Raw genomic sequence first — 24,890 nt, forward strand, 5'->3', positions numbered from 1 at the left:
TAGCAGTGTGTGGGACTTGTTCTATTAGTCCATCTATACTAACCTCCACCAGGTTGCAAATTCAATATAATTTTTTTCTGCAACTAGCTCTGAAAAAATATTTTTTCTTGTAGCAGTGTGTGCGTCTTGTTCTATTAGTCCATCTATACTAACCTCCACCAGGTTGCAAATTCAATATAATTTTTTTCTGCATCTAGCTCTGAAAAAATATTTCGGCTTGTAACAGTGTGTGGGACTTGTTCTATAAGTCCAGCTATACTAACCTCCACCAGGTTGCAAATTCAATATAATTTTTTTCTGCATCCAGGTCTGAAAAAATATTTCGGCTTGTAGCAGTGTGTGGGACTTGTTCTATTAGTCCATCTATACTAACCTTCACCAGGTTGCAAATTCAATATAATTTTTTTCTGCATCTTGCTCTGAAAAAATATTTTGGCCTGTAGCAGTGTGTGGGACTTGTTCTATTAGTCCATCTATACTAACCTCCACCAGGTTGCAAATTCAATACAATTTTTTTCTGCAAGTAGCTCTGAAAAAATATTTTGGCTTGTAGCAGTGTGTGGGACGTGTTCTCTTCGTCCATCTATACTAACCTCCACCAGGTTGCAAATTCAATATAATTTTTTTATGCATCTAGCTCTGAAAAAATAATTCGGCTTGTAGCAGTGTGTGGGACTTGTTCTGTTAGTCCATCTATACTAACCTCTACCAGGTTGGAAATTCAATATAATTTTTTTCTTCATCTAGCTCTGAAAAATTATTTTGGCTGGTAGCAGTGTGCGGGACTTGTTCTATTAGTCCATCTATACTAACCTCCACCAGGTTGCAAACTCAATATAATTTTTTTCTGCATCTAGCTCTGAAAAAATATTTCGGCATGTAGCAGTGTGTCTGACTTGTTCTATTAGTCCATCTATACTAACCTCCACCAGGTTGCTAATTCAATATACTTATTTTCTGCATCTAGCTCTGAAAAAATATTTCGGCTTGTAGCATTGTGTGGGACTTGTTCTTTTAGTCCATCTATACTAACCTTCACCAGGTTGCAAATTCAATATAATTTTTTTCTGCATCTTGCTCTGAAAAAATATTTCGGCTTGTAGCAGTGTGTGGGACTTGTTCTATTAGTCCATCTATACTAACCTCCACCAGGTTGCAAACTCAATATAATTTTATTCTGCATCTAGCTCTGAAAAAATATTTTGGCTTGTAGCAGTGTGTGGGACTTTTTCTATTAGTCCATCTATACTAACCTTCACCAAGTTGCAAATTCAATATAATTTTTTTCTGCATCTTGCTCTGAAAAAATATTTTGGCTTGTAGCAGTGTGTGGGACTTGTTCTATTAGTCTATCTATACTAACTTCCACCAGGTTGCAAATTCAATACAATTTTTTTCTGCAAGTAGCTCTGAAAAAATATTTTGGCTTGTAGCAGTGTGTGGGATGTGTTCTCTTCGTCCATCTTTACTAACCTCCACCAGGTTGCAAATTCAATATAATTTTTTTATGCATCTAGCTCTGAAAAAATATTTCGGCTTGTAGCAGTGTGTGGGACTTGTTCTATTAGTCCATCTATACTAACCTCCACAAGGTTGGAAATTCAAGATAATTTTTTTCTGCATCTACCTCTGAAAAAATATTTTGGCTTGTAGCAGTGTGCGGGACTTGTTCTATTAGTCCATCTATACTAACCTCCACCAGGTTGCAAATTGAATATAATTTTTTCCTGGATCTAGCTCTGAAAAAATATTTCAGCTTGTAGCAGTGTGAGGGATTTGTTCTATTAGTCCATCTATACTAACCTCCACCAGGTTGAAAATTCAATATAATTTTTTTCTGCATCTAGCTCTGAAAAAATATTTCGGCTTGAAGAAGTGTGTGGGACTTGTTCTATTATTCCATCTATACTAACCTCCACCAGGTTGCAAATTCAATATAATTTTTTTCTGCATCTAGCTCTGAAAAAATATTTTGGCTTGTAGCAGTGTGTGGTACTTGTTCTATTAGTCCATCTACACTAACCTCCACCAGGTTGCAAATTCAATATAATTTTTTTCTGCATCTAGCTCTGAAAACATATTTCAGCTTGTAGCAGTGTGTGAGACTTGTTCTATTAGTCCATCTATACTAACCTCCACCAGGTTGCAAATTCAATATAATTTTTTTCTGCAACTAGCTCTGAAAAGATATTTTGGCTTGTAGCAGTGTGTGCGTCTTGTTCTATTAGTCCATCTATACTAACCTCCACCAGGTTGCAAATTCAATATAATTTTTTTCTCCATCTAGCTCTGAAAACATATTTTGGCTCGAAGCAGTGTGTGGGATTTGTTCTATTAGTCCATCTATACTAACCTCCACCAGGTTGCAAATTCAATATACTTATTTTTTGCATCTAGCTCTGAAAAAATATTTCGGCTTGTAGCAGTGTGTGGGATTTGTTCTATTAGTCCATCTAAACTAACCTCCACCAGGTTGAAAATTCAATATAATTTTTTTGTGCATCTAGCTCTGAAAAAATATTTCGGCTTGTAGCAGTGTGTGGGACTTGTTCTATTAGTCCATCTATACTAACCTCCACCAGGTTGCAAATTCAATATAATTTTTTTCTGCATCTAGCTCTGAAAAAATATTTCGGCTTGTAGCAGTGTGTCTGACTTGTTCTATTAGTCCATCTATACTAACCTCCACCAGGTTGCAAATTCAATATACTTATTTTCTGCATCTAGCTCTGAAAAAATATTTCGGCTTGTAGCAGTGTGTGGGACTTGTTCTTTTAGTCCATGTATACTAACCTTCACCAGGTTGCAAATTCAATATAATTTTTTTCTGCATCTAGCTCTGAAAAAATATTTTGGCTTGTAGCATTGTGTGGGACTTGTTCTATTAGTCCATCTATACTAACCTCCACCAGGTTGCAAATTCAATACATTTTTTTCTGCATCTAGCTCTGAAAACATATTTTGGCTCGAAGCAGTGTGTGGGATTTGTTCTATTAGTCCATCTATACTAACCTCCACCAGGTTGCAAATTCAATATAATTTTATTCTGCATCTAGCTCTGAAAAAATATTTCGGCATGTAGCAGTGTGTGGGACTTGTTCTATTAGTGCATCTATACTAACCTCCACCAGGTTGCAAATTCAATATAATTTTTTTCTGCATCTAGCTCTGAAAAAATATTTCGGCTTGTAGAAGTGTGTCTGACTTGTTCTATTAGTCCATCTATACTAACCTCCACCAGGTTGCAAATTCAATATACTTATTTTCTGCATCTAGCTTTGAAAAAATATTTTGGCTTGTAGCAGTGTGTGGGACTTGTTCTTTTAGTCCATCTATACTAACCTTCACCAGGTTGCAAATTCAATATAATTTTTTTCTGCATCTAGCTCTGAAAAAATATTTCGGCTTGTAGCAGTGTGTGCGACTTGTTCTATTGGTCCATCTATACTAACCTCCACCAGGTTGCAAACTCAATATAATTTTATTCTGCATCTAGCTCTGAAAAAATATTTTAGATTGTAGCAGTGTGTGGGACTTTTTCTATTAGTCCATCTATACTAACCTTCACCAAGTTGCATATTCAATATAATTTTTTTCTGCATCTTGCTCTGAAAAAATATTTTGGCTTTTAGCAGTGTGTGGGACTTGTTCTATTAGTCTATCTATACTAACTTCCACCAGGTTGCAAATTCAATACAATCTTTTTCTGCAAGTAGCTCTGAAAAAATATTTTGGCTTGTAGCAGTGTGTGGGATGTGTTCTCTTCGTCCATCTTTACTAACCTCCACCAGGTTGCAAATTCAATATAATTTTTTTCTGCATCTAGCTCTGAAAAAATATTTCGGCTTGAAGAAGTGTGTGGGACTTGTTCTATTAGTCCATCTAGACTAACCTCCACCAGGTTGCAAATTCAATATAATTTTTTTCTGCATCTAGCTCTGAAAAAATATTTTGTCTTGTAGCAGTGTGTGGTACTTGTTCTATTAGTCCATCTACACTAACCTCCACCAGGTTGCAAATTCAATATAATTTTTTTCTGCATCTAGCTCTGAAAAAATATTTCAGCTTGTAGCAGTGTGTGGGACTTGTTCTATTAGTCCATCTATACTAACCTCCACCAGGTTGCAAATTCAATATAATTTTTTTCTGCAACTAGCTCTGAAAAAATATTTTTTCTTGTAGCAGTGTGTGCGTCTTGTTCTATTAGTCCATCTATACTAACCTCCACCAGGTTGCAAATTCAATATAATTTTTTTCTGCATCTAGCTCTGAAAAAATATTTTGGCTTCTAACAGTGTGTGGGACTTGTTCTATTAGTCCAGCTATACTAACCTCCACCAGGTTGCAAATTCAATATAATTTTTTTCTGCATCTAGGTCTGAAAAAATATTTCGGCTTGTAGCAGTGTGTGGGACTTGTTCTATTAGTCCATCTATACTAACCTTCACCAGGTTGCAAATTCAATATAATTTTTTTCTGCATCTTGCTCTGAAAAAATATTTTGGCTTGTAGCAGTGTGTGGGACTTGTTCTATTAGTCCATCTATACTAACCTCCACCAGGTTGCAAATTCAATACAATTTTTTTTTTGCAAGTAGCTCTGAAAAAATATTTTGGCTTGTAGCAGTGTGTGGGACGTGTTCTCTTCGTCCATCTATACTAACCTCCACCAGGTTGCAAATTCAATATCATTTTTTTATGCATCTAGCTCTGAAAAAATAATTCGGCTTGTAGCAGTGTGTGGGACTTGTTCTGTTAGTCCATCTATACTAACCTCTACCAGGTTGGAAATTCAATATAATTTTTTTCTTCATCTAGCTCTGAAAAATTATTTTGGCTTTTAGCAGTGTGCGGGACTTGTTCTATTAGTCCATCTATACTAACCTCCACCAGGTTGCAAATTCAATATAATTTTTTTCTGCATCTAGCTCTGAAAAAATATTTCGGCAGGTAGCAGTGTTTGGGACTTGTTCTATTAGTCCATCTATACTAACCTCCACCAGGTTGCAAATTCAATATAATTTTTTTCTGCATCTAGCTCTGAAAAAATATTTCGGCTTGTAGCAGTGTGTCTGACTAGTTCTATTAGTCCATCTATACTAACCTCCACCAGGTTGCAAATTCAATATACCTATTTCCTGCATCTAGCTCTGAAAAAATATTTCGGCTTGTAGCAGTGTGTGGGACTTGTTCTTTTAGTCCATCTATACTAACCTTCACCAGGCTGCAAATTCAATATAATTTTTTTCTGCATCTAGCTCTGAAAAAATATTTCGGCTTGTAGCAGTGTGTGGGACTTGTTCTATTAGTCCATCTATACTAACCTCCACCAGGTTGCAAACCCAATATAATTTTATTCTGCATCTAGCTCTGAAAAAATATTTTGGCTTGTAGCAGTGTGTGGGACTTTTTCTATTAGTCCATCTATACTAACCTTCACCAAGATGCAAATTCAATATAATTTTTTTCTGCATCTTGCTCTGAAAAAATATTTTGGCTTGTAGCAGTGTGTGGGACTTGTTCTATTAGTCTATCTATATTAACTTCCACCAGGTTGCAAATTCAATACAATTTTTTTCTGCAAGTAGCTCTGAAAAAATATTTTGGCTTGTAGCAGTGTGTGGGATGTGTTCTCTTCGTCCATCTTTACTAACCTCCACCAGGTTGCAAATTCAATATAATTTTTTTATGCATCTAGCTCTGAAAAAATATTTTGGCTTGAAGAAGTGTGTGGGACTTGTTCTATTAGTCCATCTAGACTAACCTCCACCAGGTTGCAAATTCAATATAATTTTTTTCTGCATCTAGCTCTGAAAAAATATTTTGTCTTGTAGCAGTGTGTGGTACTTGTTCTATTAGTCCATCTACACTAACCTCCACCAGGTTGCAAATTCAATATAATTTTTTTCTGCATCTAGCTCTGAAAAAATATTTCAGCTTGTAGCAGTGTGTGGGACTTGTTCTATTAGTCCATCTATACTAACCTCCACCAGGTTGCAAATTCAATATAATTTTTTTCTGCAACTAGCTCTGAAAAAATATTTTTTCTTGTAGCAGTGTGTGCGTCTTGTTCTATTAGTCCATCTATACTAACCTCCACCAGGTTGCAAATTCAATATAATTTTTTTCTGCATCTAGCTCTGAAAAAATATTTTGGCTTCTAACAGTGTGTGGGACTTGTTCTATTAGTCCAGCTATACTAACCTCCACCAGGTTGCAAATTCAATATAATTTTTTTCTGCATCTAGGTCTGAAAAAATATTTCGGCTTGTAGCAGTGTGTGGGACTTGTTCTATTAGTCCATCTATACTAACCTTCACCAGGTTGCAAATTCAATATAATTTTTTTCTGCATCTTGCTCTGAAAAAATATTTTGGCTTGTAGCAGTGTGTGGGACTTGTTCTATTAGTCCATCTATACTAACCTCCACCAGGTTGCAAATTCAATACAATTTTTTTTTTGCAAGTAGCTCTGAAAAAATATTTTGGCTTGTAGCAGTGTGTGGGACGTGTTCTCTTCGTCCATCTATACTAACCTCCACCAGGTTGCAAATTCAATATCATTTTTTTATGCATCTAGCTCTGAAAAAATAATTCGGCTTGTAGCAGTGTGTGGGACTTGTTCTGTTAGTCCATCTATACTAACCTCTACCAGGTTGGAAATTCAATATAATTTTTTTCTTCATCTAGCTCTGAAAAATTATTTTGGCTTTTAGCAGTGTGCGGGACTTGTTCTATTAGTCCATCTATACTAACCTCCACCAGGTTGCAAATTCAATATAATTTTTTTCTGCATCTAGCTCTGAAAAAATATTTCGGCATGTAGCAGTGTTTGGGACTTGTTCTATTAGTCCATCTATACTAACCTCCACCAGGTTGCAAATTCAATATAATTTTTTTCTGCATCTAGCTCTGAAAAAATATTTCGGCTTGTAGCAGTGTGTCTGACTTGTTCTATTAGTCCATCTATACTAACCTCCACCAGATTGCAAATTCAATATACCTATTTCCTGCATCTAGCTCTGAAAAAATATTTCGGCTTGTAGCAGTGTGTGGGACTTGTTCTTTTAGTCCATCTATACTAACCTTCACCAGGTTGCAAATTCAATATAATTTTTTTCTGCATCTAGCTCTGAAAAAATATTTCGGCTTGTAGCAGTGTGTGGGACTTGTTCTATTAGTCCATCTATACTAACCTCCACCAGGTTGCAAACCCAATATAATTTTATTCTGCATCTAGCTCTGAAAAAATATTTTGGCTTGTAGCAGTGTGTGGGACTTTTTCTATTAGTCCATCTATACTAACCTTCACCAAGATGCAAATTCAATATAATTTTTTTCTGCATCTTGCTCTGAAAAAATATTTTGGCTTGTAGCAGTGTGTGGGACTTGTTCTATTAGTCTATCTATACTAACTTCCACCAGGTTGCAAATTCAATACAATTTTTTTCTGCAAGTAGCTCTGAAAAAATATTTTGGCTTGTAGCAGTGTGTGGGATGTGTTCTCTTCGTCCATCTTTACTAACCTCCACCAGGTTGCAAATTCAATATAATTTTTTTATGCATCTAGCTCTGAAAAAATATTTCGGCTTGTAGCAGTGTGTGGGACTTGTTCTATTAGTCCATCTATACTAACCTCCACCAGGTTGGAAATTCAAGATAATTTTTTTCTGCATCTACCTCTGAAAAAATATTTTGGCTTGTAGCAGTGTGCGGGACTTGTTCTATTAGTCCATCTATACTAACCTCCACCAGGTTGCAAATTCAATACAATTTTTTTTTTGCAAGTAGCTCTGAAAAAATATTTTGGCTTGTAGCAGTGTGTGGGACGTGTTCTCTTCGTCCATCTATACTAACCTCCACCAGGTTGCAAATTCAATATCATTTTTTTATGCATCTAGCTCTGAAAAAATAATTCGGCTTGTAGCAGTGTGTGGGACTTGTTCTGTTAGTCCATCTATACTAACCTCTACCAGGTTGGAAATTCAATATAATTTTTTTCTTCATCTAGCTCTGAAAAATTATTTTGGCTTTTAGCAGTGTGCGGGACTTGTTCTATTAGTCCATCTATACTAACCTCCACCAGGTTGCAAATTCAATATAATTTTTTTCTGCATCTAGCTCTGAAAAAATATTTCGGCATGTAGCAGTGTTTGGGACTTGTTCTATTAGTCCATCTATACTAACCTCCACCAGGTTGCAAATTCAATATAATTTTTTTCTGCATCTAGCTCTGAAAAAATATTTCGGCTTGTAGCAGTGTGTCTGACTTGTTCTATTAGTCCATCTATACTAACCTCCACCAGATTGCAAATTCAATATACCTATTTCCTGCATCTAGCTCTGAAAAAATATTTCGGCTTGTAGCAGTGTGTGGGACTTGTTCTTTTAGTCCATCTATACTAACCTTCACCAGGTTGCAAATTCAATATAATTTTTTTCTGCATCTAGCTCTGAAAAAATATTTCGGCTTGTAGCAGTGTGTGGGACTTGTTCTATTAGTCCATCTATACTAACCTCCACCAGGTTGCAAACCCAATATAATTTTATTCTGCATCTAGCTCTGAAAAAATATTTTGGCTTGTAGCAGTGTGTGGGACTTTTTCTATTAGTCCATCTATACTAACCTTCACCAAGATGCAAATTCAATATAATTTTTTTCTGCATCTTGCTCTGAAAAAATATTTTGGCTTGTAGCAGTGTGTGGGACTTGTTCTATTAGTCTATCTATACTAACTTCCACCAGGTTGCAAATTCAATACAATTTTTTTCTGCAAGTAGCTCTGAAAAAATATTTTGGCTTGTAGCAGTGTGTGGGATGTGTTCTCTTCGTCCATCTTTACTAACCTCCACCAGGTTGCAAATTCAATATAATTTTTTTATGCATCTAGCTCTGAAAAAATATTTCGGCTTGTAGCAGTGTGTGGGACTTGTTCTATTAGTCCATCTATACTAACCTCCACCAGGTTGGAAATTCAAGATAATTTTTTTCTGCATCTACCTCTGAAAAAATATTTTGGCTTGTAGCAGTGTGCGGGACTTGTTCTATTAGTCCATCTATACTAACCTCCACCAGGTTGCAAATTGAATATAATTTTTTCCTGGATCTAGCTCTGAAAAAATATTTCAGCTTGTAGCAGTGTGAGGGATTTGTTCTATAAGTCCATCTATACTAAACTCCACCAGGTTGAAAATTCAATATAATTTTTTTCTGCATCTAGCTCTGAAAAAATATTTCGGCTTGAAGAAGTGTGTGGGACTTGTTCTATTAGTCCATCTATACTAACCTCCACCAGGTTGCAAATTCAATATAATTTTTTTCTGCATCTAGCTCTGAAAAAATATTTTGGCTTGTAGCAGTGTGTGGTACTTGTTCTATTAGTCCATCTACACTAACCTCCACCAGGTTGCAAATTCAATATAATTTTTTTCTGCATCTAGCTCTGAAAAAATATTTCAGCTTGTAGCAGTGTGTGAGACTTGTTCTATTAGTCCATCTATACTAACCTCCACCAGGTTGCAAATTCAATATAATTTTTTTCTGCAACTAGCTCTGAAAAGATACTTTGGCTTGTAGCAGTGTGTGCGTCTTGTTCTATTAGTCCATCTATACTAACCTCCACCAGGTTGCAAATTCAATATAATTTTTTTCTGCATCTAGCTCTGAAAACATATTTTGGCTCGAAGCAGTGTGTGGGATTTGTTCTATTAGTCCATCTATACTAACCTCCACCAGGTTGCAAATTCAATATACTTATTTTCTGCATCTAGCTCTGAAAAAATATTTCGGCTTGTAGCAGTGTGTGGGATTTGTTCTATTAGTCCATCTAAACTAACCTCCACCAGGTTGAAAATTCAATATAATTTTTTTGTGCATCTAGCTCTGAAAAAATATTTCGGCTTGTAGCAGTGTGTGGGACTTGTTCTATTAGTCCATCTATACTAACCTCCACCAGGCTGCAAATTCAATATAATTTTTTTCTGCATCTAGCTCTGAAAAAATATTTCGGCTTGTAGCAGTGTGTCTGACTTGTTCTATTAGTCCATCTATACTAACCTCCACCAGGTTGCAAATTCAATATACTTATTTTCTGCATCTAGCTCTGAAAAAATATTTCGGCTTGTAGCAGTGTGTGGGACTTGTTCTTTTAGTCCATCTATACTAACCTTCACCAGGTTGCAAATTCAATATAATTTTTTTCTGCATCTAGCTCTGAAAAAATATTTCGGCTTGTAGCAGTGTGTGGGACTTGTTCTATTAGTCCATCTATACTAACCTCCACCAGGTTGCAAACTCAATATAATTTTATTCTGCATCTAGCTCTGAAAAAATATTTTGGCTTGTAGCAGTGTGTGGGACTTTTTCTATTAGTCCATCTATACTAACCTTCACCAAGTTGCAAATTCAATATAATTTTTTTCTGCATCTTGCTCTGAAAAAATATTTTGGCTTGTAGCAGTGTGTGGGACTTGTTCTATTAGTCGATCTATACTAACTTCCACCAGGTTGCAAATTCAATACAATTTTTTTCTGCAAGTAGCTCTGAAAAAATATTTTGGCTTGTAGCAGTGTGTGGGATGTGTTCTCTTCGTCCATCTTTACTAACCTCCACCAGGTTGCAAATTCAATATAATTTTTTTATGCATCTAGCTCTGAAAAAATATTTCGGCTTGTAGCAGTGTGTGGGACTTGTTCTATTAGTCCATCTATACTAACCTCCACCAGGTTGGAAATTCAAGATAATTTTTTTCTGCATCTAGCTCTGAAAAAATATTTTGGCTTGTAGCAGTGTGCGGGACTTGTTCTATTAGTCCATCTATACTAACCTCCACCAGGTTGCAATTTGAATATAATTTTTTCCTGGATCTAGCTCTGAAAAAATATTTCAGCTTGTAGCAGTGTGAGGGATTTGTTCTATTAGTCCATCTAAACTAACCTCCACCAGGTTGAAAATTCAATATAATTTTTTTCTGCATCTAGCTCTGAAAAAATATTTCGGCTTGAAGAAGTGTGTGGTACTTGTTCTATTAGTCCATCTACATTAACCTCCACCAGATTGCAAATTCAATATAATTTTTTTCTGCATCTAGCTCTGAAAAAATATTTCAGCTTGTAGCAGTGTGTGGGACTTGTTCTATTAGTCCATCTATACTAACCTCCACCAGGTTGCAAATTCAATATTATTTTTTTCTGCATCTAGCTCTGAAAAAATATTTCGGCTTGTAGCAGTGTGTGTGACTTGTTCTATTAGTCCATGTATACTAACCTCCACCAGGTTGCAAATTCAATATCATTTTTTTCTGCATCTAGCTCTGAAAAAATATTTCGGCTTGTAGCAGTGTGTGGGACTTGTTCTATTAGTCCATCTATTCTAATCTCCAACAGGTTGCAAATTCAGAACAATTTTCTTCTGCATCTAGCTCTGTAAAAATATTTCGGCTTGTAGCAGTGTGTGGGACTTGTTCTATTAGTCCATCTATACTAACTTCCACCAGGTTGCAAATTCAATATAATTTTTTTCTGCATCTAGCTCTGAAAAAATAATTCAGCTTGTAGCAGTGTGTGGGACTTGTTCTATTAGTCCATCTATACTAACCTCCACCAGGTTGCAAATTCAATACATATTTTTTCTGCAACTAGCTCTGAAAAAATATTTCGGCTTGGAGCAGTGTGTGCGACTTGTTCTATTAGTCCATCTATACTAACCTCCACCAGGTTGCAAATTCAAGATAATTTTTTTCTGCATCTAGCTCTGAAAAAATATTTCGGCATGTAACAGTGTGTGGGACTTGTTCTATTAGTCCAGCTATACTAACCTCCAACAGGTTGCAAATTCAATATAATTTTTTTCTGCATCTAGCTCTGAAAAAATATTTTGGCTTGTAGCAGTGTGTGGGACTTGTTCTATTAGTCCATCTATACTAACCTCCACCAGGTTGCAAATTCAATACAATTTTTTCCTGCATCTAGCTCTGAAAACATATTTTGGCTCGTAGCAGTGTGTGGGACTTGTTCGATTAGTCCATCTATACTAACCTCCACCAGGTTGCAATTTCAATATAATTTTTTTATGCATCTTGCTCTGAAAAAATATTTCGACTTGTAGCAGTGTGAGGGATTTGTTCTATTAGTCCCTCTAAACTAACCTCCACCAGGTTGAAAATTCAATATAATTTTTTTCTGCATCTAGCTCTGAAAAAATATTTCGGCTTGAAGACGTGTGTGGGACTTGTTCTATTAGTCCATCTATACTAACCTCCACCAGGTTGCAAATTCAATTTAATTTTTTTCTGCATCTAGCTCTGAAAAAATATTTCAGCTTGTAGCAGTGTGTGGGACTTGTTCTATTAGTCCATCTATACTAACCTCCACCAGGTTGCAAATTCAATATAATTTTTTTCTGCAACTAGCTCTGAAAAAATATTTTGGCTTGTAGCACTGTGTGCGACTTGTTCTATTAGTCCATCTATACTAACCTCCACCAGGTTGCAAATTCAATATAATTTTTTTCTGCATCTAGCTCTGAAAAAATATTTCGGCTTGTAACAGTGTGTGGGACTTGTTCTATTAGTCCAGCTATACTAACCTCCACCAGGTTGCAAATTCAAAATAATTTCTTTTCTGCATCTAGCTCTGAAAAAATATTTCGGCTTGTAGCAGTGTGTGGGACTTTTTCTATTAGTCCATCTATACTAACCTCCACCAGGTTGCAAATTCAATAGAATTTTTTTCTGCATCTAGCTCTGAAAACATATTTTGGCTCGAAGCAGTGTGTGGGATTTGTTCTATTAGTCCATCTATACTAACCTCCACCAGGTTGCAAATTCAATATAATTTTTTCTGCATCTAACCCTGAAAAAATATTTCGGCATGTAGCAGTGTGTGGGACTTGTTCTATTAGTCCATCTATACTAACCTCCACAAGGTTGCAAATTCAATATAATTTTTTTCTGCATCTAGCTCTGAAAAAATATTTCGGCTTGTAGCAGTGTGTGGGACTTGTTCTATTAGTCCATCTATACTAACCTCCACCAGGTTGCAAATTCAATATACTTATTTTCTGTATCTAGCTATGAAAAAATATTTCGGGTTGTAGTAGTGTGTGGGACTTGTACTTTTAGTCAATCTATACTAACCTTCACCAGGTTGCAAATTCAATATAATTTTTTTCTGCATCTAGCTCTGAAAAAATATTTCGGCTTGTAGCAGTGTGTGGGACTTGTTCTATTAGTCCATCTATACTAACCTCCACCAGGTTGCAAATTCAATACAATTTTTTTCTGCATCTAGCTCTGAAAACATATTTTGGCTCGTAGCAGTGTGTGGGATTTGTTCTATTAGTCCATCTATACTAACCTCCACCAGGTTGCAAATTCAATATAATTTTTTATTTCATCTAGCTCTGAAAAAATATTTTGGCATGTAGCAGTGTGTGGGACTTGTTCTATTAATCCATCTATACTAACCTCTACCAGGTTGCAAATTCAATATAATTTGTTTCTGCATCTAGCTCTGAAAAAATATTTTGGCTTGTAGCAGTGTGTGGGACTTGTTCTATTAGTCCATCTATACTAACCTCCACCAGGTTGCAAATTCAATATAATTTTTTTCTACATCTAGCTCTGAAAAAATATTTTGGCTTGTAGCAGTGTGTGGGACTTGTTCTATTAGTCCATCTATACTAACCTCCACCAGGTTGCAAATTCAATATAATTTTTCTCTGCATCTAGCTCTGAAAAAATATTTCAGCTTGTAGCAGTGTGTGGGACTTGTTCTATTAATCCATCTATACTAACCTCCACCAGGTTGCAAATTCAATATAATTTTTTTCTGCAACTAGCTCTGAAAAAATATTTCGGCTTGTAGCACTGTGTGCGACTTGTTCTATTAGTCCATCTATACTAACCTCCACCAGGTTGCAAATTCAATATAATTTTTTTCTGCATCTAGCTCTGAAAAAATATTTCAGCTTGTAACAGTGTGTGGGACTTGTTCTATTAGTCCAGCTATACTAACCTCCACCAGGTTGCAAATTCAAAATAATTTTTTTCTGCATCTAGCTCTGAAAAAATATTTCGGCTTGTAGCAGTGTGTGGGACTTTTTCTATTAGTCCATCTATACTAACCTCCACCAGGTTGCAAATTCAATGCAATTTTTTTCTGCATCTAGCTCTGAAAACATATTTTGGCTCGAAGCAGTGTGTGGGATTTGTTCTATTAGTTCATCTATACTAACCTCCACCAGGTTGCAAATTCAATATAATTTTTTTCTGCATCTAACACTGAAAAAATATTTCGGCATGTAGCAGTGTGTGGGACTAGTTCTATTAGTCCATCTATACTAACCTCCACCAGGTTGCAAATTCAATATAATTTTTTTCTGCATCTAGCTCTGAAAAAATATTTCGGCTTGTAGCAGTGTGTGAGACTTGTTCTATTAGTCCATTTATACTAACCTCCACCAGGTTGCAAATTCAATATACTTATTTTCTGCATCTAGCTCTGAAAAAATATTTCGGGTTGTAGTAGTGTGTGGGACTTGTTCTTTTAGTCCATCTATACTAACCTTCACCAGGTTGCAAATTCAATATAATTTTTTTCTGCATCTAGCTCTGAAAAAATATTTCGGCTTGTAGCAGTGTGTGGGAATTGTTCTATTAGTCCATCTATACTAACCTCCACCAGGTTGCAAATTCAATACAATTTTTTTCTGCATCTAGCTCTGAAAACATATTTTGGCTCGTAGCAGTGTGTGGGATTTGTTCTATTAGTCCATCTATACTAACCTCCACCAGGTTGCAAATTCAATATAATTTTTTATTTCATCTAGCTCTGAAAAAATATTTTGGCATGTAGCAGTGTGTGGGACTTGTTCTATTAATCCATCTATACTAACCTCTACCAGGTTGCAAATTCAAAATAATTTGTTTCTGCATCTAGCTCTGAAAAAATATTTTGGCTTGTCGCAGTGTGCGGGACTTGTTCTATTAGTCCATCTATACTAACCTCCACCAGGTTGCAAATTCAATATAATTTTTTTCTGCATCTAACTCTGAAAAAATATTTCGGCATGTAGCAGTGTGTGGGACTTGTTCTATTAGTCCATCTATACTAACCTCCACCAGGTTGCAAATTCAATATACTTATTTTCTGCATCTAGCTCTGAAAAAATATTTCGGGTTGTAGTAGTGTGTGGGACTTGTTCTTTTAGTCCATCTATACTAACCTTCACCAGGTTGCAAATTCAATATAATTTTTTATTTCATCTAGCTCTGAAAAAATATTTTGGCATGTAGCAGTGTGTGGGACTTGTTCTATTAATCCATCTATACTAACCTCTACCAGGTTGCAAATTCAATATAATTTGTTTCTGCATCTAGCTCTGAAAAAATATTTTGGCTTGTCGCAGAGTGCGGGACTTGTTCTATTAGTCCATCTATACTAACCTCCACCAGGTTGCAAATTCAATATAATTTTTTTCTGCATCTAGTTCTGAAAAAATATTTCGGCTTGAAGAAGTGTGTGGGACTTGTTCTATTAGTCCATCTATACTAACCTCCACCAGGTTGCAAATTCAATATAATTTTTTTCTGCATCTAGCTCTGAAAAAATATCTTGGCTTGTAGCAGTGTGTGGTACTTGTTCTATTAGTCCATCTATACTAACCTCCACCAGGTTGCAAATTCAATATAATTTTTTTCTGCATCTAGCTCTGAAAAAATATTTCAGCTTCTAGCAGTGTGTGGGACTTGTTCTATTAGTCCATCTATACTAACCTCCACCAGGTTGCAAATTCAATATACTTATTTTCTGTATCTAGCTATGAAAAAATATTTCGGGTTGTAGTAGTGTGTGGGACTTGTACTTTTAGTCAATCTATACTAACCTTCACCAGGTTGCAAATTCAATATAATTTTTTTCTGCATCTAGCTCTGAAAAAATATTTCGGCTTGTAGCAGTGTGTGGGACTTGTTCTATTAGTCCATCTATACTAACCTCCACCAGGTTGCAAATTCAATACAATTTTTTTCTGCATCTAGCTCTGAAAACATATTTTGGCTCGTAGCAGTGTGTGGGATTTGTTCTATTAGTCCATCTATACTAACCTCCACCAGGTTGCAAATTCAATATAATTTTTTATTTCATCTAGCTCTGAAAAAATATTTTGGCATGTAGCAGTGTGTGGGACTTGTTCTATTAATCCATCTATACTAACCTCTACCAGGTTGCAAATTCAATATAATTTGTTTCTGCATCTAGCTCTGAAAAAATATTTTGGCTTGTAGCAGTGTGTGGGACTTGTTCTATTAGTCCATCTATACTAACCTCCACCAGGTTGCAAATTCAATATAATTTTTTTCTACATCTAGCTCTGAAAAAATATTTTGGCTTGTAGCAGTGTGTGGGACTTGTTCTATTAGTCCATCTATACTAACCTCCACCAGGTTGCAAATTCAATATAATTTTTCTCTGCATCTAGCTCTGAAAAAATATTTCAGCTTGTAGCAGTGTGTGGGACTTGTTCTATTAATCCATCTATACTAACCTCCACCAGGTTGCAAATTCAATATAATTTTTTTCTGCAACTAGCTCTGAAAAAATATTTCGGCTTGTAGCACTGTGTGCGACTTGTTCTATTAGTCCATCTATACTAACCTCCACCAGGTTGCAAATTCAATATAATTTTTTTCTGCATCTAGCTCTGAAAAAATATTTCAGCTTGTAACAGTGTGTGGGACTTGTTCTATTAGTCCAGCTATACTAACCTCCACCAGGTTGCAAATTCAAAATAATTTTTTTCTGCATCTAGCTCTGAAAAAATATTTCGGCTTGTAGCAGTGTGTGGGACTTTTTCTATTAGTCCATCTATACTAACCTCCACCAGGTTGCAAATTCAATGCAATTTTTTTCTGCATCTAGCTCTGAAAACATATTTTGGCTCGAAGCAGTGTGTGGGATTTGTTCTATTAGTTCATCTATACTAACCTCCACCAGGTTGCAAATTCAATATAATTTTTTTCTGCATCTAACACTGAAAAAATATTTCGGCATGTAGCAGTGTGTGGGACTAGTTCTATTAGTCCATCTATACTAACCTCCACCAGGTTGCAAATTCAATATAATTTTTTTCTGCATCTAGCTCTGAAAAAATATTTCGGCTTGTAGCAGTGTGTGAGACTTGTTCTATTAGTCCATTTATACTAACCTCCACCAGGTTGCAAATTCAATATACTTATTTTCTGCATCTAGCTCTGAAAAAATATTTCGGGTTGTAGTAGTGTGTGGGACTTGTTCTTTTAGTCCATCTATACTAACCTTCACCAGGTTGCAAATTCAATATAATTTTTTTCTGCATCTAGCTCTGAAAAAATATTTCGGCTTGTAGCAGTGTGTGGGAATTGTTCTATTAGTCCATCTATACTAACCTCCACCAGGTTGCAAATTCAATACAATTTTTTTCTGCATCTAGCTCTGAAAACATATTTTGGCTCGTAGCAGTGTGTGGGATTTGTTCTATTAGTCCATCTATACTAACCTCCACCAGGTTGCAAATTCAATATAATTTTTTATTTCATCTAGCTCTGAAAAAATATTTTGGCATGTAGCAGTGTGTGGGACTTGTTCTATTAATCCATCTATACTAACCTCTACCAGGTTGCAAATTCAAAATAATTTGTTTCTGCATCTAGCTCTGAAAAAATATTTTGGCTTGTCGCAGTGTGCGGGACTTGTTCTATTAGTCCATCTATACTAACCTCCACCAGGTTGCAAATTCAATATAATTTTTTTCTGCATCTAACTCTGAAAAAATATTTCGGCATGTAGCAGTGTGTGGGACTTGTTCTATTAGTCCATCTATACTAACCTCCACCAGGTTGCAAATTCAATATACTTATTTTCTGCATCTAGCTCTGAAAAAATATTTCGGGTTGTAGTAGTGTGTGGGACTTGTTCTTTTAGTCCATCTATACTAACCTTCACCAGGTTGCAAATTCAATATAATTTTTTATTTCATCTAGCTCTGAAAAAATATTTTGGCATGTAGCAGTGTGTGGGACTTGTTCTATTAATCCATCTATACTAACCTCTACCAGGTTGCAAATTCAATATAATTTGTTTCTGCATCTAGCTCTGAAAAAATATTTTGGCTTGTCGCAGAGTGCGGGACTTGTTCTATTAGTCCATCTATACTAACCTCCACCAGGTTGCAAATTCAATATAATTTTTTTCTGCATCTAGTTCTGAAAAAATATTTCGGCTTGAAGAAGTGTGTGGGACTTGTTCTATTAGTCCATCTATACTAACCTCCACCAGGTTGCAAATTCAATATAATTTTTTTCTGCATCTAGCTCTGAAAAAATATCTTGGCTTGTAGCAGTGTGTGGTACTTGTTCTATTAGTCCATCTATACTAACCTCCACCAGGTTGCAAATTCAATATAATTTTTTTCTGCAATTAGCTCTGAAAAAATATTTTGGCTTGTAGCAGTGTGTGCGTCTTGTTCTATTAGTCCATCTATACTAACCTCCACCAGGTTGCAAATTCAATATAATTTTTTTCTGCATCTAGCTCTGAAAAAATATTTCGGCTTGTAACAGTGTGTGGGACTTGTTCTATTAGTCCAGCTATACCAACCTCCACCAGGTTGCAAATTCAAGATAATTTTTTTCTGCATCTAGCTCTGAAAAAATATTTTGGCTTGTAGCAGTGTGTGGGACTTGTTCTATTAGTCCATCTATACTAACCTCCACCAGGATGCAAATTCAATACATTTTTTTCTGCATCTAGCTCTGAAAACATATTTTGGCTCGAAGCAGTGTGTGGGATTTGTTCTATTAGTCCATCTATACTAACCTCCACCAGGTTGCAAATTCAATATAATTTTTTTCTGCATCTAGCTCTGAAAAAATATTTCGGCATGTAGCAGTGTGTGGGACTTGTTCTATTAGTCCATCTATACTAACCTCCACCAGGTTGCAAATTCAATATAATTTTTTTCTGCATCTAGCTCTGAAAAAATATTTCGGCTTGTAGCAGTGTGTCTGACTTGTTCTATTAGTCCATCTATACTAACCTCCACCAGGTTGCAAATTCAATATACTTATTTTCTGCATCTAGCTCTGAAAAAATATTTCGGCTTGTAGCAGTGTGTGGGACTTGTTCTTTTAGGCCATCTATACTAACCTTCACCAGGTTGCAAATTCAATATAATTTTTCTCTGCATCTAGGTCTGAAAACATATTTTGGCTCGAAGCAGTGTGTGGGATTTGTTCTATTAGTCCATCTATACTAACCTCCACCAGGTTGCAAATTCAATATAATTTTTTTCTGCATCTAGCTCTGAAAAAATATTTCGGCATGTAGCAGTGTGTGGGACTTGTTCTATTAGTCCATCTATACTAACCTCCACCAGGTTGCAAATTCAATATACTTATTTTCTGCATCTAGCTCTGAAAAAATATTTCGGCTTGTAGCAGTGTGTGGGACTTGTTCTATTAGTCCATCTATACTAACCTCCACCAGGTTGCAAACTCAATATAATTTTATTCTGCATCTAGCTCTGAAAAAATATTTTGGATTGTAGCAGTGTGTGGGACTTTTTCTATTAGTTCATCTATACTAACCTTCACCAAGTTGCAAATTCAATATAATTTTTTTCTGCATCTTGCTCTGAAAAAATATTTTGGCTTTTAGCAGTGTGTGGGACTTGTTCTATTAGTCTATCTATACTAACTTCCACCAGGTTGCAAATTCAATACAATTTTTTTCTGCAAGTAGCTCTGAAAAAATATTTTGGCTTGTAGCAGTGTGTGGGTTGTGTTCTCTTCGTAAATCTTTACTAACCTCCACCAGGTTGCAAATTCAATATAATTTTTTTATGCATCTAGCTCTGAAAAAATATTTCGGCTTGTAGCAGTGTGTGGGACTTGTTCTATTAGTCCATCTATACTAACCTCCACCAGGTTGGAAATTCAAGATAATTTTTTTCTGCATCTAGCTCTGAAAAAATATTTTGGCTTGTAGCGGTGTGCGGGACTTGTTCTATTAGTCCATCTATACTAACCTCCACAAGGTTGCAAATTGAATATAATTTTTTCCTGGATCTAGCTCTGAAAAAATATTTTTTCTTGTAGCAGTGTGTGCGTCTTGTTCTATTAGTCCATCTATACTAACCTCCACCAGGTTGCAAATTCAATATAATTTTTTTCTGCATCTAGCTCTGAAAAAATATTTCGGCTTGTAACAGTGTGTGGGACTTGTTCTATAAGTCCAGCTATACTAACCTCCACCAGGTTGCAAATTCAATATAATTTTTTTCTGCATCTAGGTCTGAAAAAATATTTCGGCTTGTAGCAGTGTGTGGGACTTGTTCTATTAGTCCATCTATACTAACCTTCACCAGGTTGCAAACTCAATATAATTTTTTTCTGCATCTTGCTCTGAAAAAATATTTTGGCTTGTAGCAGTGTGTGGGACTTGTTCTATTAGTCCATCTATACTAACCTCCACCAGGTTGCAAATTCAATACAATTTTTTTCTGCAAGTAGCTCTGAAAAAATATTTTGGCTTGTAGCAGTGTGTGGGACATGTTCTCTTCGTCCATCTATACTAACCTCCACCAGGTTGCAAATTCAATATAATTTTTTTATGCATCTAGCTCTGAAAAAATAATTCGGCTTGTAGCAGTGTGTGGGACTTGTTCTGTTAGTCCATCTATACTAACCTCTACCAGGTTGGAAATTCAATATAATTTTTTTCTTCATCTAGCTCTGAAAAATTATTTTGGCTGGTAGCAGTGTGCGGGACTTGTTCTATTAGTCCATCTATACTAACCTCCACCAGGTTGCAAATTCAATATAATTTTTTTCTGCATCTAGCTCTGAAAAAATATTTCGGCATGTAGCAGTGTGTGGGACTTGTTCTATTAGTCCATCTATACTAACCTCCACCAGGTTGCAAATTCAATATAATTTTTTTCTGCATCTAGCTCTGAAAAAATATTTCGGCTTGTAGCAGTGTGTCTGACTTGTTCTATTAGTCCATCTATACTAACCTCCACCAGGTTGCTAATTCAATATACTTATTTTCTGCATCTAGCTCTGAAAAAATATTTCGGCTTGTAGCATTGTGTGGGACTTGTTCTTTTAGTCCATCTATACTAACCTTCACCAGGTTGCAAATTCAATATAATTTTTTTCTGCATCTTGCTCTGAAAAAATATTTCGGCTTGTAGCAGTGTGTGGGACTTGTTCTATTAATCCATCTATACTAACCTCCACCAGGTTGCAAACTCAATATAATTTTATTCTGCATCTAGCTCTGAAAAAATATTTTGGCTTGTAGCAGTGTGTGGGACTTTTTCTATTAGTCCATCTATACTAACCTTCACCAAGTTGCAAATTCAATATAATTTTTTTCTGCATCTTGCTCTGAAAAAATATTTTGGCTTGTAGCAGTGTGTGGGACTTGTTCTATTAGTCTATCTATACGAACTTCCACCAGGTTGCAAATTCAATACAATTTTTTTCTGCAAGTAGCTCTGAAAAAATATTTTGGCTTGTAGCAGTGTGTGGGATGTGTTCTCTTCGTCCATCTTTACTAACCCCCACCAGGTTGCAAATTCAATATAATTTTTTATGCATCTAGCTCTGAAAAAATATTTCGGCTTGTAGCAGTGTGTGGGACTTGTTCTATTAGTCCATCAATACTAACCTCCACCAGGTTGGAAATTCAAGATAATTTTTTTCTGCATCTACCTCTGAAAAAATATTTTGGCTTGTAGCAGTGTGCGGGACTTGTTCTATTAGTCCATCTATACTAACCTCCACCAGGTTGCAAATTGAATATAATTTTTTCCTGGATCTAGCTCTGAAAAAATATTTCAGCTTGTAGCAGTGTGAGGGATTTGTTCTATTAGTCCATCTATACTAACTTCCACCAGGTTGAAAATTCAATATAATTTTTTTCTGCATCTAGCTCTGAAAAAATATTTCGGCTTGAAGAAGTGTGTGGGACTTGTTCTATTATTCCATCTATACTAACCTCCACCAGGTTGCAAATTCAATATAATTTTTTTCTGCATCTAGCTCTGAAAAAATATTTTGGCTTGTAGCAGTGTGTGGTACTTGTTCTATTAGTCCATCTACACTAACCTCCACCAGGTTGCAAATTCAATATAATTTTTTTAGCTCTGAAAACATATTTCAGCTTGTAGCAGTGTGTGAGACTTGTTCTATTAGTCCATCTATACTAACCTCCACCAGGTTGCAAATTCAATATAATTTTTTTCTGCAACTAGCTCTGAAAAGATATTTTGGCTTGTAGCAGTGTGTGCGTCTTGTTCTATTAGTCCATCTATACTAACCTCCACCAGGTTGCAAATTCAATATAATTTTTTTCTCCATCTAGCTCTGAAAACATATTTTGGCTCGAAGCAGTGTGTGGGATTTGTTCTATTAGTCCATCTATACTAACCTCCACCAGGTTGCAAATTCAATATACTTATTTTTTGCATCTAGCTCTGAAAAAATATTTCGGCTTGTAGCAGTGTGTGGGATTTGTTCTATTAGTCCATCTAAACTAACCTCCACCAGGTTGAAAATTCAATATAATTTTTTTGTGCATCTAGCTCTGAAAAAATATTTCGGCTTGTAGCAGTGTGTGGGACTTGTTCTATTAGTCCATCTATACTAACCTCCACCAGGTTGCAAATTCAATATAATTTTTTTCTGCATCTAGCTCTGAAAAAATATTTCGGCTTGTAGCAGTGTGTCTGACTTGTTCTATTAGTCCATCTATACTAACCTCCACCAGGTTGCAAATTCAATATACTTATTTTCTGCATCTAGCTCTGAAAAAATATTTCGGCTTGTAGCAGTGTGTGGGACTTGTTCTTTTAGTCCATGTATACTAACCTTCACCAGGTTGCAAATTCAATATAATTTTTTTCTGCATCTAGCTCTGAAAAAATATTTTGGCTTGTAGCATTGTGTGGGACTTGTTCTATTAGTCCATCTATACTAACCTCCACCAGGTTGCAAATTCAATACATTTTTTTCTGCATCTAGCTCTGAAAACATATTTTGGCTCGAAGCAGTGTGTGGGATTTGTTCTATTAGTCCATCTATACTAACCTCCACCAGGTTGCAAATTCAATATAATTTTATTCTGCATCTAGCTCTGAAAAAATATTTCGGCATGTAGCAGTGTGTGGGACTTGTTCTATTAGTGCATCTATACTAACCTCCACCAGGTTGCAAATTCAATATAATTTTTTTCTGCATCTAGCTCTGAAAAAATATTTCGGCTTGTAGAAGTGTGTCTGACTTGTTCTATTAGTCCATCTATACTAACCTCCACCAGGTTGCAAATTCAATATACTTATTTTCTGCATCTAGCTTTGAAAAAATATTTTGGCTTGTAGCAGTGTGTGGGACTTGTTCTTTTAGTCCATCTATACTAACCTTCACCAGGTTGCAAATTCAATATAATTTTTTTCTGCATCTAGCTCTGAAAAAATATTTTGGCTTGTAGCAGTGTGTGGGATGTGTTCTCTTCGTCCATCTTTACTAACCTCCACCAGGTTGCAAATTCAATATAATTTTTTTATGCATCTAGCTCTGAAAAAATATTTCGGCTTGTAGCAGTGTGTGGGACTTGTTCTATTAGTCCATCTATACTAACCTCCACCAGGTTGGAAATTCAAGATAATTTTTTTCTGCATCTAGCTCTGAAAAAATATTTTGGCTTGTAGCAGTGTGCGGAACTTGTTCTATTAGTCCATCTATACTAACCTCCACCAGGTTGCAAATTGAATATAATTTTTTCCTGGACCTAGCTCTTAAAAAATATTTCAGCTTGTAGCAGTGTGAGGGATTTGTTCTATTAGTCCATCTAAACTAACCTCCACCAGGTTGCAAATTCAATATAATTTTTTTCTGCATCTAGCTCTGAAAAAATATTTCGGCTTGAAGAAGTGTGTGGGACTTGTTCTATTAGTCCATCTAGACTAACCTCCACCAGGTTGCAAATTCAATATAATTTTTTTCTGCATCTAGCTCTGAAAAAATATTTTGGCTTGTAGCAGTGTGTGGTACTTGTTCTATTAGTCCATCTACACTAACCTCCACCAGGTTGCAAATTCAATATAATTTTTTTCTGCATCTAGCTCTGAAAAAATATTTCAGCTTGTAGCAGTGTGTGGGACTTGTTCTATTAGTCCATCTATACTAACCTCCACCAGGTTGCAAATTCAATATAATTTTTTTCTGCAACTAGCTCTGAAAAAATATTTTTTCTTGTAGCAGTGTGTGCGTCTTGTTCTATTAGTCCATCTATACTAACCTCCACCAGGTTGCAAATTCAATATAATTTTTTTCTGCATCTAGCTCTGAAAAAATATTTCGGCTTCTAACAGTGTGTGGGACTTGTTCTATTAGTCCAGCTATACTAACCTCCACCAGGTTGCAAATTCAATATAATTTTTTTCTGCATCTAGGTCTGAAAAAATATTTCGGCTTGTAGCAGTGTGTGGGACTTGTTCTATTAGTCCATCTATACTAACCTTCACCAGGTTGCAAATTCAATATAATTTTTTTCTGCATCTTGCTCTGAAAAAATATTTTGGCTTGTAGCAGTGTGTGGGACTTGTTCTATTAGTCCATCTATACTAACCTCCACCAGGTTGCAAATTCAATACAATTTTTTTTTTGCAAGTAGCTCTGAAAAAATATTTTGGCTTGTAGCAGTGTGTGGGACGTGTTCTCTTCGTCCATCTATACTAACCTCCACCAGGTTGCAAATTCAATATCATTTTTTTATGCATCTAGCTCTGAAAAAATAATTCGGCTTGTAGCAGTGTGTGGGACTTGTTCTGTTAGTCCATCTATA

This window comes from Phyllobates terribilis, unplaced genomic scaffold, assembly GCF_046119375.1.
Source record: "Phyllobates terribilis strain yellow unplaced genomic scaffold, ASM4611937v1 Scaffold_13__5_contigs__length_258822181, whole genome shotgun sequence".
Classification (NCBI taxonomy): domain Eukaryota; kingdom Metazoa; phylum Chordata; class Amphibia; order Anura; family Dendrobatidae; genus Phyllobates; species Phyllobates terribilis.